The sequence below is a fragment of the Misgurnus anguillicaudatus genome, chromosome 2 (assembly GCF_027580225.2).
Source record: "Misgurnus anguillicaudatus chromosome 2, ASM2758022v2, whole genome shotgun sequence".
NCBI classification, from domain to species: domain Eukaryota; kingdom Metazoa; phylum Chordata; class Actinopteri; order Cypriniformes; family Cobitidae; genus Misgurnus; species Misgurnus anguillicaudatus.
The window spans coordinates 19324296-19344003 of record NC_073338.2 but is presented as its reverse complement, the minus strand read 5'-3'; the positions used below and the strand labels follow the sequence as shown (position 1 = coordinate 19344003).

The window sequence follows — 19708 nt, the reverse complement described above, 5'->3', positions numbered from 1 at the left end:
ACTCTGATTACCATGAGATTAAGCGAGTATCTGGCAAACGCGAGCGTCTCTTTTATCATAAAGTCTTAAGACGCGTCTGCAGCAGGCACTTATTTTGACAAGACACGTGATGCACACATGATCTCTCGATGCACAGAACACCTGTTTTGAAATGACGAACCACACACATGACGGGCTACATACATGTTGTGACAAACTTCGCATCGAGCGCCCTCGAAAAAAGAAGTCACCAGCTGCCACTGATTTTCACATTCTTTTGGTTGAATTCGACTTCGAAGCACTGTTCTCGACTCATTCTCCCTATGGTTTGGTGTCATAATGAACAATTGGTCTGCATGTAGTTGCACTGCATGAAGTTTACAACACCTGTTAGCGCCTCACATTGAATTTATAAAAATGTCACTGGCAGATGTCACAGAGTGACTTTGTGAGGGCAGAACCAAAAGTAGGAGAAGGAAGTCCCGCCCGGACCGTAATTCTCAAACACCAGTCACTTCCTCAAACTCCGGGCAACCCAAATGTGGGTTTTATTAACAGCAGGTGCGCAGATAAGCATGGCAATTGTTGATTGGGTGATGCAATGAAGTGGAGGCATATAAATAAGTGCAGTGAGAAACTTATTTCCGTCAAAGGCGGATGAAATGCATGCCTTCTAAAGAGTCGGAAGGCCCCGTTGATCCGGCGATCGCATGGAAGCGTGTGGAAAGGGGACGGGGCTGAAGGAGACGAACGGAAGGAAGTTGATTTCCAAGAGATACCACGGGTGAGACGGAGTGTTTGGGCGTTTGAGACAGGGCGAAGTGGATACATATGCATGTTGGAATTCGCTAGGCGAACTGGAGGATCGGATGCAACTGCCCAATCAGGTTTGCCGGTGAGAAGCCTTTCAGGAGAAAAGTTATACTTACCAGTTTGTCTGTCGTGAAAAGGCCACGCACATCGAGGGACCGTGGGAGAACCGAAAACAGGGCGGAACGAAGACATCATTTCTTGGCACCTGTGAGTAGCTGCTAAGAGAGAAAGAGAGAGAAGATCGGTATCAAGAGAACTGTGAGTACGTTGACTTGCCTTCATATTATCGTCGATACATGAAGATGGATTATTAGTATCTGCTGGAGTGTGTTACAGCATGTAAAGCGGCCCCACCAGAGAGAGAGAGACGAGTGGGTGAGCCGAAATCAAGTGAAGTGGGCGGATGTTATTTTGCTGTGGCTACGACGTCTATTTTGGGCCATCTGCCGTGCCAGCAACCCTGACCTCCTCCAGGACGAAACCCGGCCGAGTGTAGAGTACTGACCTTAAAGCACTGGAGTGTGTGTCGTGCAGTGGGTGAGTCTGTCCTTGACGTGTGTACACCTGAAGTTTACAGTGTTGTGCCGTGTCCCTGTCATCTGTGCTTGCCCTCTAGGCAGAGGTAGCTCCTGTTGAAGGGAACGTGTGCTGTATTGGCGGTGTCCATCCATTCCATGCACGCCCACTTATAACTCCGGCCCCTGTGTCCTGCCTTAAGAAGGCGAAGTCATGCCCAAAGAAGAGATCCAGTGTGCCCCTCTGTATACTTACCGTATCCCCAAAGAAGAGATCCAGTGTGCCCCTCTGTATACTCACCGTATGCCCAAAGGAAAGATCCAGTGTGCCCCTCTGTATACTCACCGTCACGCCCGGAGCCAAGAGCCCTGTAGACCCAAATGACCCTTCCCGGTGTGTGCCCGTGACCTCGAAGGACTGAAGATCCCTTTTTTTAGCATTTAATTCTCCCCATATGTTTTTTTAAATATTTAATAAAACTTGTTACATTTTATTGCTTTGTCTGTCTGGTCATTGGGGTGTTTTGGGACCTCCTCGGGGTGGAAACAGGAGGCCCGCGACAGGGGCGGTCCAGTTCTCGACCTGTGACACATACACCGTTTCATATACTCGCCAGTGCTGATTTTGACTTGCATTTGGCGATTGGTGAGTGCTAATTTTAGGCCCTGTGTCTTCGTCAAGCCATTTGCATATTTTATACATTTTCATACAATTTATGTCACAATGATCATTGCTTTTGTTTGACAGACTGCGGTATGCCAACGGGCGACAGCTATAATCCACCTGCTCTCTATGTGCGTGTTTTTGATTTACTGTCAGGTTAGGTGCTGACGATGCGAAGTATTGGGTGAGAGGGGCGGGCAGCACTCATCCCACACCCACTCAAAGATCTGTCACAAAGCGGGCACCAAACAAGCTAGGCAATGCTCAATTTTGTTTAAATCCAGACACTTAAGGAGAACTTTGTTCTGAAGTGCAAATTTGTCAATCGCTTAAATGGCTTAAATCTTTGTGGTTGAATATGAAAAGCCCCACAGAAAATCTACACCCTTACCTATAAAAGTATCGTTAACATTAGGTTAATTTTTATATATTTTTCTGTATGTCTTACCTCATGCACCAGACCCACAGTGTGCTGTGTATTGGTCATCTGCCCTGCTTGAGTCAACAGTTATAATAAGCACACACTGTATATTTGGAGTCAGTCACTACTGCATTAATGTTTACCCAATGTGCTCTATTCTACACCATTGCGAAGCACAAATAGTGTGAGTGCTGCATTCACATTGTAAATTCTAACAAAGGTGCACTTTAAGTACCTGGATGATGCACTCATTTAACCAATAAAATATACACTCCCACAAAGGATTATTAGGAACACCTGTTCAATTTCTCATTAATGCAATTATCTAATCAACCAATCACATGGCAGTTGCTTCAATGCATTTATGGGGTGTGGTCCTGGTCAAGACAAACTCCAAACTGAATGTCAGAATGTGAAAGATAGGTGATTTAAGCAATTTTGAGCATGGGTTGTTGGTGCCAGACGGGCCATTCTGAGTATTTCACAATCTGCTCAGTTACTGGGATTTTCACGCACAACCATTTTTAGTGTTTACAAAGAATTGTGTGAAAAGGGAAAAACATCCAGTATGCGGCAGTTCTGTGGGTGAAAATGCCTTGTTGATGCTAGAGGTCAGAGGAGAATGGGCCGACTGATTCAAGCTGATAGAAGAACAACGTTGACTGAAATAACCACTCGTTACAACCGAGGTATGCAGCAAAGCATTTGTAAAGCCACAACACGCACAACCTTGAGGGGGATGGGCTACAACAGCAGAAGACCCCACCGGGTACCACTCATCTCCACTACAAATAGGAAAAAGAGGCTATAATTTGCACAAGCTCACCAAAATTGGACAGTTGAAGACTGGAAAAATGTTGCCTGGTCTGATGAGTCTCGATTTTTGTTAAGACATTCAGATGGTAGAGTCAGAATTTGGCGTAAACAGAATGAGAACATGGATCCATCATGCCTTGTTACCACTGTGCAGGATGGTGGTGTAATGGTGTGGGGGGGTTTTCTTGGCACACTTTAGGCCCCTTAGTGCCAGTTGGGCATCATTTAAATGCCACAGCTTACCTGAGCATTGTTTCTGACCATGTCCATCCCTTTATGACCACCATGTTCCCATCTTCTGATGGCTACTTCCAGCAGGATAATGCATCATGTCACAAAGCTCGAATCATTTCAAATTGGTTTCTTGAACATGACAAAGAGTTCACTGTACTAAAATGGCCCCCACAGTCACCAGATCTCAACCCAATAGAGCATCTTTGGGATGTGGTGGAACTGGAGCTTCGTGCCCTGGATGTGCATCCCACAAATCTCCATCAACTGCAAGATGCTATCCTATCAATATGAGCCAACATTTCTAAAGAATGCTTTCAGCATCTTGTTGAATCAATGACACGTAGAATTAAGGCAGTTCTGGAGGCGAAAGGGGGTCAAACACAGTATAAGTATAGGTGAGTGTAATCTCTGTCCCAAATGTCGCACCTCATTTGGAATCCTCGTAGGCTTCAATTGCACATGCTTGCTGAAGACTTAAAATTTAGTCTTTTATTATTAAATTTATTCTTTTATTAAAATGTATTATTTTAATATGATTTTATTATTATATATTATGTATCTGTATTATTATTCTTTATATTCATAATCAGTTGTGTTATCTTATGGAGTGTTAAATGCATGTGTTTGAATGCACGAGACTATAGATAGTATGGATCACATGTCAGGGGATTGAAAGAGGGTAATACACTTCATTGATAATGACATGTCAGATGTGTACAGTTTGCAAAGCACCATAGAAGTATACACTAAGAATAGTATCTTAATATAGGAGTGGACTGTGCCATGTGTTAGCATGACATATATGTTCTATATTTGAGATGCTTAAGCAACATGTTTTTCTACCTAACAAGGAAGTCTTTCTGTGATGTATAAAAGCTCAAACCTTACTGTACCACCCCAGAGAAACTGAGGGATGACGGGGTGAAAGGAAGGAGAATTAAAGAAATGTATAGGTTGTCATAAATAGAACATCTTTACTGGTTTCTCTCCTGACATATATATATTAAAGATTTTTTCTTGGCAAGACAATTGGTGTCCAGATCCATGAATCAAATAATAAAGGGGAAAAGGCTTAATTCCAAGTCTACACTTGCCAAGTCTACAACCCGTACAGTGTCCCATTTGTCATTTTAGCGCTCAGAAGTATTTTCATTAGCACCCCCTTTGTGTTGTGGCCGCGATGCAAACTCTACATGGATTACATACCCATAAATTCTTGCAAAATATAACAAATGGGAGAACTTTTGTTTTGACGGCAAGACAGAGATGTATATTTTAAAGTGTACATTTGTTAATATATAACATCATTTATTAAAGGCGGAGTCCATGATGTTTGAAAGCCAATGTTGATATTTGAAATCACCTAAACAAACACGCCCCTACCCCAATAGAATCTGGACCTTCTGTTGATAGACCCGCCCCACACATACGCAACCCGGCATTTGATTTGATTTGATTGGCTATAAGTGTGTTTTGGTAGTCGGCCCGTCTTCTTTTCCAAAGCGTTTTTCAAACATCGTGGACTTCGCCTTTAATGTTTACAAAATAAAGTGTTAAAAACAAGTGTAATATGTAAAAAAGTGGTTGAAGTTAAAGCTGGGTCCATGGTCGTCGCTAGACCCCTTTTACTGGGGTATGTGCCCTAGTGTAAATCTGCTGTGCCCCAGTATAAATCTCAAGTTTAAATTTTAACAATTTACTTAAACTGTTAGTGTATTCACTTACATTGATAATAGTGCACAAAAAATATATGTATGCATTGCAACGTAGTGGTAACACAATTCACTTTACAAAACATTTTCATTGAGAACACAAAAACTGACACAGAAGTAGATGTTGGCGCGACTATGTGTTGCCAAGTCCGCAGCCTCTTTCCAAGGAATTGTTGCAGTGAAGGGCTTGTGGGTTGAGCAAGCATTGTGCTGTGCACTTCAGGATTTTAAGGAAAAGTGTAAAAAAAACATAATGGGGGACATGTGCCTCAGTACAGCTTTAGGCCTAGCAACACCCCTGATGACCTAAGCATCTGTATGAATAAAAAAACATCTATCTGAGCACAAAGTAATGTCTTTGCATGGCAAGCCCCACAAAACACCACCAGCCACATCTATCCCAAATGCACTAAACAACAAACAGTAACTGCTTTTTGTCTTTCCAGAGCAAAATTCTCAAGTCTGTCCCAAAATGTACTCTCATGTGCCCTTGTGGACTTCAGCTTATTACGCCAGTAGATCTACACTACCTGGCGTCACCAAGTGTGGACTGCAAAGGAGACGTGCCTTTTTGGACAGGACCATAATGTTGAAACCCTGGACACTTCATACACTCAGCGAAGAGAGGAGGAGCATAAAAGAGGAGGGGCTAATAGGTGCTATGCAAGTAAAGTTCACTAAACTGAAAGAAACAAGGACAATACACAAACGGATTTAAATTAATGTTATGCGTTTGATGATATTGGCCTCATCTGGGAAACCACACTCTAAGAAAGGATGTGTTAATTTTAACACATTGTTTTGTGTTAAACTATATAACACATTATGTGTCAATTCGTGTTGATTTTGAGTTCAAATAAATGAAATGGACAACACAAGATGTGTTAAAACAACAAAAAGTGTGTTATGCCAAAACTAAAACAAAATGTGTTAATTTAACACATTAATTTTAAGAGTGCATTTATACTTTCAATTAGTAAAAACAATTTGTCCACCAGTCCACCAAATGTATTTTTTAATTGTTTACTATTGAAAAAAACACAGGGAGCTGCCAAAAAACTGGGTGATTATTATTGTTGTTTGACAGTTGCCGAAAGTAAAAAAATATTGAAGCTTGGGTGATACGCTTAGCTCATTAATAGGTGTGTTCGACTTCATGCGGCGCTGCGCAGACCGATCGGTGGCTGACTTGAAGCAGTGCATTCCGGTTAGTATTTTTGTCCGACTTAAGCTGGCGCTGCAGGCACGTGATTGTGTCATATGGTTTTTAAGTACCGCGAGAGCGATTCGAGATCAGCCGGCGGAGTCAGCCAGCGCAGTTCGCGAAGAGGAGCTGCACGGGCTGTAATGACGACACAGCTGTTTCACCATTGGTCGGATTCACCACATGACAACAATCACGTGTTTTTCGTGTTTATTTTCACGCCCTCAGCTCCACAAATGCTCACAAATCTGTATTTTTATAACAGTTAAAGCTATTTTCATGTAGTCGCGATGTTATATTGTGTCATGTTCATCAAAATAAAATGGATAAAAAACGTAGACTCCACTACATTGGTATTTAAATAATATATGCTTCTGTTGAACTTTATTATTGTAAAAACAGATGCTGTAAGCCTCTTCAGTTCCACTCATGCTCATACAGGGCCATTCAAAATAGTATAATTCACTTTTTATGTAGTTTACATCTTACAAATCATGTTTAATGCGATTAAGCAAGCAAACGGCACGTGATCAGCCATGCCTGACGTAAATGCAGCAAGCTACGGGAACCACGGCGCGTCCGACTTCACGTCTCCGTTTTCAGCTCCTCCCCGCCTGCAAGCGGCTAGTCTCGCCGATCGGTTACATCCAGCCACAGCCGATGTCGAACACACCTAGTGACACGTTTGACTAAGCCGCCCAATCACAGTGAAGGAGGGGTGGGACAAATACCACACCAACCAACCAGTGCATTATACAATAGCTGTGTCCCAATTCGAAGGCTGCGACCTTCAAAGGATGTATTCTAAGACCAATTGGCTCACAGCAGCGCGACTGAAGGCTAGTAAGGCCATCTCAATTCGAAGGCTGCTTAAAATGAAACCTCAAAATGTGTCCTTATATCTCCATGTTGTTAAGGTAGAACAAATGGATCCTAGATCTCGAGATTCATTGGGGCCTGTAACGGCTGAATATAATGGCTAAATATTTTAAAATAAACATTTAAAACCTTTATTAAATAAAAGTGTGAATTAACAAAAAAAGGTTCTTGTTACTGCTTTAGTATTATAAGTTATGTTTTGTATTAATATTATTCTGTGTATGTTGCGTATATTTCTAGGGTTGATTCATTTGATATACTGTTGGTTAGTTACATCAACGTGTCATATTTTCTAAAATAAAATGTATATTTTTCTGAACTGTCTGATCACATGAGAAATCGTACATAGTTTATGAGTTGGCTAATTCATATCAATTCATATGAAGTTAATCGTGCAAAATAGTACGATTCTCAATTAAAAAAAAATGCAACGAAACCAAACCTCAAACCCCGGCGTCTAACCCCAACATCACAGGGGCCAAGGCAAATTGTACCAAAACTTACGTACACTGTAAAAAAAAAAAATCAGTAGAAATTACAATGTTATTGCAGCTGGGTTGCCGGTAATTTACCGTAGTTTTAAATGTATGTTATTTACTGGCAAGAGTTTGTTTGAAGTTAAATACATTTTAAATATTAACAAGTCTTTATATTTACAGAATAAAACTATACAATAACAGCCTCATGCAAAGCATTCTGGGAACCAGAAATCATCATCAACCTTTTTCTGTTTTTTTTTGCTTCAGATTTTGTTTTTCCAGAATGTTTTGCTTGATGCTGTTTTTTTAGTTTTACTCTGTAAAGACAAAGACTTGTAAATGTTTAATGTTCATTTAACTTTGAACAAAATGTTGCCAGTAAAAAACATACATTTAAATTTATGGTAAGTTACCGGCAACCCAGCTGCAATTTCTACAGATTTTTTTACAGTGTATGTGGTCCTATTCATGTGATACGAATTAGCCAAATCATAAAATATGTACGAATTCTCGTGGGAGAGCGTTGGTCAGAAATGTCTCCGCTGTGTCCTGTTGACCGGCACGGTGGGCGCATACAGGTGACGCAACTTATGAATTCTCAGAAGCCTACACTTTCAGGTTTCTTTGTGGACTTTAGAGTACTTGCTTTTGAGGACATGTCCTTCGAAGGACCAAGCCTTTGAACTTTGAATTGGGATAATGACTGACAGCTAATGACTGATAAATAAAACAGAAGTATTATAGCAACTAAAGCTCCTCAGCTAAAAAGCGCTGTCAAACACTAGGGTGGCCATTCGCGCCAGTTCCGCCGGACACGTCCCAAACATGCCCCCGGGGTCGCCCCCAGGAAGTCGCGCTGGTCGACCGCATACGTCATTAAGGTTTAATATTTCGGGTTTAATTTCAGAAAAGCAACCGTTACATTTCAAGGTAAGAATGAAACTACAATGATTGTATGTCTTAAAAGAAATAAATCTTAATTTTCTAATGTATTTTAACTGAAATGTGATGACGTATGCGGTCGAGCAATGCGACTTCCGGAGAACGAACCCGAAAACATGTTCGGTACGTATCCGGCAGAACTGGCACGGATGGCCACCCTACAAGCACCTGCAGTTAACGTTTTAAGAAGAGCGTCGGCACGTATAAATGCTTTGGTGGACACAATCTTAGGGTCCCATTTCAGACAATACAACCCTAAAATTCATAAACTAGATAGTACAGTACGTATTGCATAGTCTAAGTGTTGCTGGTTCTGTACTGTGCAGAAGCTTGGGACTCTGGGAGTTCTCTCACAGTTTTTGGTAGTGCAGGTTTGATAGTCAAAGTTATTGGTAGAAACTGCAAAAGAATTACTGGCATGCAAAAAGCATGTTTATAATTTGAATTGTAGCCTGTTTGTCCGAGGGCTGTGTCACACTAGAACATTTGGTGTGGACCCAAGTTCGTTTAACATTAGTGAATCGTTTAAAAAAAATAAAACATGATCTGGGTGAAGTTTGTGTGGACTGTGGTAGGATTCACAGTTGCAGTCCGTCCTAGCTCGCAGAAGTAAACTCTGATGACGTATAACGTTGCATGATCTCATTCGTACACAATACAGTATAATGCATTTTTCATAGCAGCCTGAAATTGCCTTTGAAAAGCAGATCACATTCTTTGCGGCTCTTGCAATGTATCCACGGCACACAAGCTAAAATGCGTGTTAAAGTTTTGTTAGTAAATCCAAAGGCACAAATACAGTAGCACAGTTAAACTGGCATCTTCTTCTCCCCAAACTGTTTCTTAGCTACAGCAGTTAACCACGGTTCAGACCCAAAAGTAGCCTACAATGTCAAAATAGATTTGGGGGAAGAGAATCATACTCGAGTTCGGCCGAAGCAATCAAACCGACGGCTTTCCTGTAATTTACATAGCATGACACAACACAGGTTCATTGACAAATAACTATATCAACGGCTCTCCGTGCTGACTGTGCAAAAATAATTCTGAACGTCGCCTCCATGATGGAGCGTATCAAGTAACAATACCCTGACAGCCTCCTACGTGGTGCCGCGAAGGTTGTTTTTCAATTTACATCTGAAAAGAACCACACAGCCGGCATACGACTTCAACTTCTATGTTTATATTCACTTGCTTTAGACTACCTGCTGAAACATTAATGCCTGCTTCAGTTTCACCGTTTCTCATTGAGGCAGGGGTCTGGCTGCCCAGCTGACAGCACAGATTGCACTTTGCCCGTGAGAGAGAGAGAACTGGTGGGAATGAAAGAGCAAGTTTCTCTCTCCCCAGCTTTCTTTTTCGGCTCAGGTCTGGCAGGATTAGTTCAGGACTGGCTACTAACTGCGATTGGAAGTATCTCTAGAGGCTTTTGGAGGAGACCGCCAGCCCTTGCAGATCAATACCATGGGAGAGAGAGAAACCATGACGGGGGAACAGAGGGATAGGGAGGATCGGAGCAGGAACCAGAGAGAGAGAGAGAGGAGCGAGGAAGATGGGGGTGTCGCTGTGAGAGGGATGGAGACACTGAGATAGTGTATGTGTGTGTGTAAGAGAGTGAGCGAGTGGGTGAGAAAGACAGTCACACAGCGAGAAAGAGAAAGAGAGAGAGAGACCGAGTTAGAGCTGAAGCAAGGTGCACACGTTGCTCAGCTTTCTCATTGCAGCCGCGACAGGCAGTCAGAGAGGAGCTCCGATCTAACCAGCAGCAACAATAGACTTCCGAATACACAGCTCGCACGATCAATAGACCTTCGCCAGAAACGTTGCGAGTGAGAGGAAGCCGCTTAAGGACCAGAGAGAGGCAGAAAAGTGAAGATTTAAAGACACTAATTACAACAGAGCCCGGGTTTCTAAATTGGGTAAGTTGAGCAGCTTGTCTTTAATAAGCGTCCTCTTCTCATAGCAGCGCTGTTGTAGTTGATGAGAGAAGCGGAGGAGGGAATGATAAAGGGCTCAGGTAATGAATTGATGTGTGGTTTGTGCACCAATCGGGCATCGAGATGAAGTAGTGGGTTACTGAAACCTCATGTAAGCAATTATACGTTTACTAGGGTTACATCATGTACATGTGTTTTAATATGAATTTAATAGATTTGACTGTTTTGTCTTGTATCAAGTATTATTGGTACAGTATGTATTCATATTGGTTTCTTTTGCACACATACTACACTTGGCTAACTGTACATGCACTTGTGTTGCGATGTATGGTTTTATTGAAGTTGGTTTATGTGCACTTGCAACATATTTTCACTTTTTTTTCAGGGATAGTAATATAAGTCTCGTAACTTTATACCTTAAAATATAATAAAAAATAAGAATAGACTAGTTTATACATGAGTAATAAATGTGTTATTATTTTAAAAAAATATATATATAACATATTTGGTTATATATGAAGAGTTTCGTTGCAAAACGAGATTTTTTTCAGAAATCTCGTTTTTTGGTTGTGCATTCCAATTAATATCAATTCAACTGCAGTTGGTTTGTTTTAATTTAAACCTTCATAACTTAAAAAATACAGCTAAGTAGCACCATAAAACAAAATAATAACATGATAACATATTAATAAACATGTTATGACAAAAATGTTAAAAAAATTTGCAACAAACTCCTCATATATATATATTGCTTGGTTTTTATATGATGTTGTGCAATGTTTTCTGCTTTTCATTATAGAAAAGAATAGCAATTTATTTAATATATTTAATAATTTATATAATTTATTGGTAACACTACAATAAGGTTCATTAGTTAACATTAGTTCATGTATTAACTAACATGAACAAACCATGAGGAATACATTTGTTACAGTATTTATCTTTGTTAATAGAAATAAAGCTTTTAATTGATTGCTCATGTTAGTTAACAGTGCATTAACTAACATTAACAAGATTTTAATAAAGTATTAGTAATTGTTAAAAAAATTAACATTAACAAAGCTTAATAAATGCTGTATACTGTAAGTGCAGTTCATTATTAGTTAATGTTAACTACTCTAGTTAATTAATGTTAACTAATGGACCTTATTGTAAAGCGTTACCAATTTATTTTACCATTTTGGGAAAATTGGCTTGGACTCATGCACATGAAGTCAGTCAAAGTTGGATATTTTTGAATACTCGATAATATTGTTGAATACTTGGAAAATCTGTAATGTTGTCTTTTATGATGTGTTAAAAATTGTCATTTTATTATAGAAAATTATCTAAAAAAAGCAAAAAACAAAAAGGAATAATCTTCATGGGATCCTTCTTTTAATCAGACAAAATGTTTCAGATGTGATTACACATTTTACGCCGCTTATTCAGTTCAGTGTTTTTGATCAGTTCATTGTTCATCATTAGCGGTACTTTAGAAATGAAGTGATTATATATAATTGTGTAAGAAATCTAACACGTCTTAAAACGATGCTCTCGTTTGCTTAACAAGCAAACATCCTTATGCTATTATATACAAATCTTTTTAACATAATGCAAATGGAGACATACCTTTAGGTCAGCTCACTTTAGGCACACAGTCTGTTTTCTACAATCAGATAGATTTTTTTGCTGAAATATTTTGTAAGTTTGACAGCAACTTCACTGTACCCAAGAGTAAGCATTTACTGTTGCATGCAGTTGAAAAACTTTCCTTCCAAATAGTTGGGGATGCTGTTATGGGCAGATAGCCTGCTGTTGTCATCATCCATCTTCTTGGATAACTCGCTATTTATTTCCTGCACAATATAGAAGACCTTTTATTTTAGAGAAATCTTCTCCGGTTTTCCGCGTGCATACATTTTCTCTTTTCTCACCGCGGAGCTGCACTGCGAAGGATACAGTCATATTTCCTAAGTGTATGATTTGTCAAAGTCAGTTGAACATATTGTCCATAGGCACAGAGTGTGGTATCGGCACGATATTAAAAATCTGGTGTGGGGGATCGTTTCGACAAATTTATAGCCGCTGTATAAATCCAAACGTCTCGACCGTGACTGCTTTTTCAACATGCTGGCATGTGACGAACGATCTCGCACGCCTCCCCACGCGCTGTAAGATGAGAGCCCAGGGGTACGTGGGTAATCTCTCTCTGTAGGTAGATCACACCTCTCCGTTGCTCATTTCGTCCTCCCTCCCGCTTCTCTTTCATTAGTCTTAGGCATGATTTCAAAGCTTTCCCGGAGTCTGAGAATTCAGATAACGTTCTCTTTCCTCCCTCCAGCAAGCAGGCCTATCTATTAAACATGCAGCCATCAGAAAGCCCTCGCACAACCGACATTGAAATTTATGGAAATGTAAATCAATAATGCGGTTGACAGACATCGGAGTTTGAAGCGGAAAACGTCACACTCATTACCAACATAACCATACTGAGACGAACTTGACTCTTCAGATGCAGCATTACAGTGCAGACTCTATATGAAGCTTATTTAAATGACATGTAAATTTGATTCAGATGGTGTCCTAAACAGGTACAGTCTGTCCAGCAAAAGCAATTTGTCTGTAATGTTCACAGCCAGAACTTCCCAGAACTAATTTGATTTGTAACATGAAATTGTCCAATAAGATTTCACAATAGGCGAGCTCCAAATCACACGCCCACATCAATAGAAACCAACTCATTTGATGCATTTGACGCATTTTTTTTCAAGCGTGCTGGCCTGAAAAGTGAAGCAAAATATCTCGATCGCCCCCCCAGTGACTGGTCCCAGTATAGGTCATAAACCTCGCCTTCCCATGTTATTCAATGGGACTTGAGACCAACTAAACAATTGAATTACACTTCAATTATCTTTTTATCGAAGCTGGTTTTTGTCATTTACCGTAATTTTTTATTACTCTGCACTGTAAAAAACTGTGCTGCCTTAAAATTTTTTGTTAAATCAACTCAGATTTTCAAGTCATGTCAACAGAAATGAGTTGTCACAGCTTATAAAATATAGTTGAGAAAAGTCAACTTAAATGTATAAGTTATAAAAACTCACCTGTAGTTATAACAACTCATCTCTAGTCAAGATAAATAATAGTAAGTTGAAATGATTTGTAAATCCGAGTTGATTCAACAAAAAAATTTAAGGCAGCAAAGTATTTTTTACAGTGTGATATAAATCCAAGTGTTTGTTTTTAAAATAAGTTTGATTTTAGTTAGTTATTTAATGCTATAAAAACAGTGGTGTGACGTCATGATTGACAGCTGTGATATGCGCATTCTGCGAGAGCAAGGGCGGGGCCTTCATTTGGAGGCTTTACTTCCTGCTCACTACTGCGCAGGACTGGTCCCGAAATTGCTACTGCACAGACTCAAGACCCAAGATGTCAGCGCCGTATCGGGACACTGGCGGCTTCACTTTTCACCAATGGAAGAGAGCGAACAGGCGTCGTCCATCTTTTTTTACAATGTATAATTTTTTTCTCACACCTGGTTAGGCACAATTTTAGGTCAGCAATGATGCCAACAGTTTTTAATAAAACCATGTGTATAAAAGTCCACAAAAAAATGCAGAATGAAGTTAAAACAACTTTGGTTTGGGTTTGCAAGTCAATTCAACATACTATTTTAAGTTTTGACTTATAAAAACTATTTTTTAAAGTAAAAGTAGCATAAAAATATATATGTAGATTTGACCAAAATGCTGCCTCTTTTACAGTGTATGCATTTTGCAGATGCTTTTATGCAAAGCGACTTACCGTGCATTTTAATCCATACATTTTATCAGTTGATGCATTCCCTGGGAATCAAATCCATGTTTTTTTACGTACATTGCTAACACAATGCTCAATCAGTTTGGCTGCAAGAACACCATTAGAAAATTACATTTTTGTATTGCAATTCCTTCTCAGTTAGAATAATTAACATGTCCCGCATGCCAATGTGTGGCCAAATACCATGACTGTGTCTATGAGGAAATAATAATTTGCATAATATTTCAGTCCAGGGGCTTTGCCTCTGCTTAATGCCCAGCAGTAACAGTCTTGAATACGTTACCCGCACTATTGCTATTAGACGGCTAAATGTTATCAAAGCCAGCTCCACATTTGCATGTGCTCTTGGGGAGAACGCAAACGTTTAAAAGGAAATTGGGCTGCATATTGGACCACCAGAGGACCATTGTCCAAAATGAAAGCCTGGTTGAAACTGCAATCTACAGCTACAGTCTCCGGTGAACTGCTATTAAATGGCTTTCAATTGACTATTGTTCTTGTCATTGCCTTAAATATTGCTTAGCTGATGGTTCCGTTTACCGTGACGCTACGTTATTGCACTTTGTGTGCGTTTTTTAATGTTCTCCTGCTGTTGAAATGACCCATTTGAGGGCTACTGTGCTCGATTTAATTACAAACTCTAAACATTAGCCAAGGACACATTAGGCCACTGAAAAAAATACGGTACAAATTTCTCGTTCACCAACCGCGCACGAAACCGTGGTGCGGTCTGTCACAGGTTCAATCCATTTGATAAATGCACCGCAGGCTCTGAGTCGCTGTGGTGTTCACCCGCTGAAAGTTAAATAATAACATCCGAGTACGAAAGAGAAAGCAGTGGATGAAGAAAATTGGTTGAAGCTAAGCCCTGTGCTTGTTCACGCGGTTTCCACCTAACCTGCAACCTTTTTCTGCAAACAAACCTGTCCACTTCACATTCTCTCAAATCCTTCCCAGAAGCCCTTGCAGCCAGCAGGGGGAGATGGAAAGGTCCTGCTTTCATTAATAATGTGCTTAAAATGAACATGAAGATGAACATGAAGTTTAGGGAATAAGATTTGAGCATCAAACCAAATAATGTTATACACACACTTTTCCACATCTTCCATTGTTTGGTCAAACCCATTCACACTGTATAATATAAATCTTGTTATATTCTGTTCAGTTCAAGGCTTCAAGCCATTAGGCCGTGTCCTCTTACCAAAGCATGAGAGCAAACCTGAAAAATGATTCCCATTCAGAGAGCCTTTGCGATTGGCTGTTTTTTAGATTGGCAGAACAAATGGACAGCTAAATTTTTTCCTCTGTTTACAGAGCCTACAGGGCCATTACGGAGGCAGGTGTGATTTTTCAGGATTTATTTCAGCGATATCTGTCAGGTATTATGGACGTTTTATGTTTGCTCCAACCCCCCAAAAAAATGCTTACCGCACCTTTAATACTTAGAACGCAACAAGTCAGCACTTCAGGTTTTGTGTGTGCGTGTGTTTATATTGACCTTATATCAGGTTTACCTGACATTTTAGATATATTTCCAGCTACTGGCATATTGAAAAGCTTTGCTGAGCCAAAGAAAATCAGCAATCAATGAAAAGCTAAAAACACAGTTATATAGTGCTGTGTGACAAAGAACGTTTGACTTATCAGCTAACATTCGATCAGGGCCAGCTAACAGGACGATTGATTTCCCTGTATGGCTCTGGAGGAAATGGAAGACATTAATAAATCAGCCATGATTTACACACACACAGATAAGAGGCAGGGATTTCTTTACTTCAATCAGAAATAGGCCAGCGTGTTCTTAAAAGAGAAGATGCTAAAGGAGGACAGAAGTAGGCAAACAGCCGGCAGTAAAGAGCGAATGGATTTCCGGTTCACGGATTTGTGTAATTCGTATAAAGCAGGTTTAGTTGATCATACTTTCAAAATTCATCTGGACTGATTGAATATGCTTTTTTAAAATCCAAAAGTAGAAAAGTAGAAAAGTGAGACCAGATACTAGATCTTCCTCGAATATTTGTATTAAAGGGGCCATGGCATGAAAATCTGACTTTTTCTATGTTTAAGTGCTATAATTGGGTTCCCAGTGCTTTTATCAACCTAGAAAATGTGTAAAAGATCAACCCAGTAACTTAGTTTTGGTAAACCATTCTCTGCAAGCACGTGAAAAATTAGATCATTGATATTTGGCTCTCCTTATGATGTCATAAGGAGATCTTATTATAATAATACCGCCCCTTAATCTGCACTATCCAACCACAGCACTGCCATTTAGTGTAGAGAAAAAGAGAGAGAAAAAAATTCACAGCACAATTGAGTTTCAATTTTAATAAACCACCATCATTGCGATCAGTGTTTGAATTTTATCAGCTCATTTGCATTTTAATGGACACACCCACATTTTTGCTCACACCAAGTTTCAAGTGTAACATGTTATAATAAATTACTTATATGGTATTTTGAACTTCACGTGTGTGCTCTGGGGACACCAAAGATTTAATTTACATCTTAAAAAGTCTTGTGACATAGCCCCTTTAAAGGCAGTTAGTATGAGCACACCAAAAGCGAACAGAAAATGCGTATCATGTTACTCGCTCTAAATTACTAGCTGGATAATGCTGCTTTTACATGCTATTTGAGTTATTGTGAATAGGAGTTTCCTGGGTAAAAATTGCACAGATTGCCCTCTGATGTTGTGTTTACCTCTGGGAAGTTCTGAAATAATTTTGCTCCCCAAATTCCTGAGATGGGCGGACATCAAACTTTAAAAATTGTGGATGGGAAAAGGATTCCTGCTGTGTGCTTCATTGCCTTGTCTTGTAGATAAGTAACGCATATTGTGCCGGTTTCCCAAACACGGTTTATCCTAAAACGCATGAGCTGCCTACATTTAAAAACATCTTGCACTGACATATATCAGTGCCATTGTTGTGTCTCGAGATGCACACCAGCAGTGTTTCCCACACATTAACTTTACTTGGGCAGACCGCCCAGGTATATTAACAAGTGACCCAGTATATCTGGAATCAAATTTTGTCTTTGTTCTTCTTCTGTGATAATGACACTCTTTGTTAATGACATTTTGTGTGAGAGCATGTCGTGTCTCTCCCAAAGAGTTTGGTGTGCGTTCGCCTGCTCTCTGTTTCTCAATGAATTGGGTGCATTGTGAAGCGACCTCAGTGTCACATTGTATCCTTCCATGTTTCTAAACTTCTGAAAACGTATTTCTTTAACCTGCCTTTTGGACAAACTCTGTAATATTTATGTTATTTGTGTTGTATGAGGTGTATTTCCATTTTGGAAGTTGTTGATTTTGGTGTACTGCTATGTAAAGCAACCTTGAGTGCTATATAAATAAAACTTTTTCTTCTTCTTCTAAAAAGTCACGACCACGTGCTGCACTTTCTTTTTCCCATTTTTTTTAAAAATAAAATTATAATTAATGAATCATAAAAGCAGAAAGCACAGAGATGGTAGCAAAAAAGGAATGCTAACTCAATATTATAATCTATAGACCTGCACTATCATTAATATACTATCCATATTAGTGTATTCAACAAAGTTTGATTAAAGAGGTCATCTACACAAGTATGGCTTCACCAGAGGTTGAAAGTAACAAATTACATTTAATTACGTTACTGTAATTTTACTTCTACTTTTTAAGTAGTTTTTAAAATTTGTAATATTACTTAAGTGTGCTTTCTTTAAAGTATTGTACTTCGCTACATTTTAAATCACATCCATTACTATGGAATTAGATTTGTGCCAATTAAACCAAACTTTAGCAAAAACAATCAAAAATATAAAAATATGAAAAATATAAAATATAAATATAAAAACATTAACTAAATAGCAAAAAAGTAACATTGTAAACAAAGAATGCACTATATGTGAAGACAGCTTTTTAAACTTCACTTTCACTAAACATAGTTTTGAATGTTTTTGTTTGCGCATTGCAAATTACGTTTGCTATTCTGTCACAAGCCTCTCGTGAGAGGGGGCTTAACAGGGTTCTAATGTTAACCTTGTCCGTAAACTTGCAGAATAAAGAAACACATTTAGGTTTAGAACAACATGAGGATGAGAAAAAACAACACTTGATATTGTACATGCTTCTGAATGGTTTACAAAGTATTCAATATTTTGTTACAAAAAAGTTATTTCTTAAAAAAAAAAAGGTTGAATGGTGATTTCCTGTGAATGATTATACAACAGAAAATGAAAGGCAAAAAATGTTCTATGTCAGGCATTAAAAAAAAAAACCCTAGGAGAAAAATCCTGTGGGAAAAGTGGGAAAACACTGAAACCATGGATATGGACGAGACAGGCACCAGCTGATGCAGACCCTCAATTCAATTCTTATGAAAGAAACCCCTAGCGAGAGAGAGAGTGAGAGTGAGAGAGAGAGAGAGAGAGAGAGAGAGAGAGAAGGTCTACAGGTACCTAGGTCAGGAAAACTAGATAGAAGATGATAAGCATGTAAATGATATAAATATATGGTACTCATCTCATTATATGCTCAATATTCTAATTTATATATATATAGAGGGTTTTCACGACGCGTCATCAGAGTCGCCATATTGGAGGCACTCCGCATCACAACGGAGCACAGGCACTGATGTATATCCCGAACGTTGTCAAGGAAAATGCTTAATTATTGCCGTGTTTGAGGTTGTACCAATAGGACAGATCAAGAAAAACATTTGGAATATTATCGACTTTCAAAAGTTATTAAAAACCAGGGAAAGGAATGCAAGAAACCAGGGAAAGGATTGCAAGAAATTATCAGAGGAGGCGCTTGTGGTTGGCAAAGCTCAGGAAAAAAGAGTACACTCCTAGAAAGGATGTGTTAATTTTTTACACATCTTTGTGCGTTAAGGTTTTAACACATTATGTGTCATTTTAATACATTATGTGTCATTTTTTGTTGATTTAAATTTAATATGAGTATTTAATATGTACTTTTTAAAAGTATACTTGTAGCGTATGCACAAAATGTACTTAAACACAACTAAAATTTGCGCTGCAATGCCTTAATGCCAGTGGGCTTAATTGCTCAAAACAAATTTTCTATTGTAATGATAATATTTTTAATAGTAAATGGTAAAAACAATTCAAAAAGCTTTTATTGTTTTACTGTTTGCTTATTTTATTGTAAAGCACTTTGGTAGGACACTGGCTATTTTAAATTTGCTATAGAAATAAAGCTGACATTGACATTATGGGCTCGGCATGAAAACTAGGTAGTTGACTATATCGGGATATGCAACTGAAGAAAGAATCTCCGGGTCGTCACAAATCCAAGAAGA

The 19708-nt window shown here is 39.1% G+C and overlaps 1 protein-coding gene across 4 annotated transcripts in view; it reads left to right on the top strand.

Annotated features, from left to right (window-relative positions):
* The first annotated feature begins 10215 nt into the window (after positions 1–10215).
* tnr (tenascin R (restrictin, janusin)) overlaps positions 10216–19708 on the top strand; it is a 226242-nt gene continuing 216749 nt past the window's right edge. For 2 of the 4 annotated variants that reach the window (XM_055201777.2, XM_055201776.2), the window contains exon 1: positions 10218–10577. The gene's annotated coding sequence lies outside the window, so the exon portion shown is untranslated. Of the gene's footprint in view, positions 10578–19708 lie in introns of all 4 variants that reach the window. The other 2 variants (XM_073874149.1, XM_055201778.2) reach the window with 2 other exon arrangements.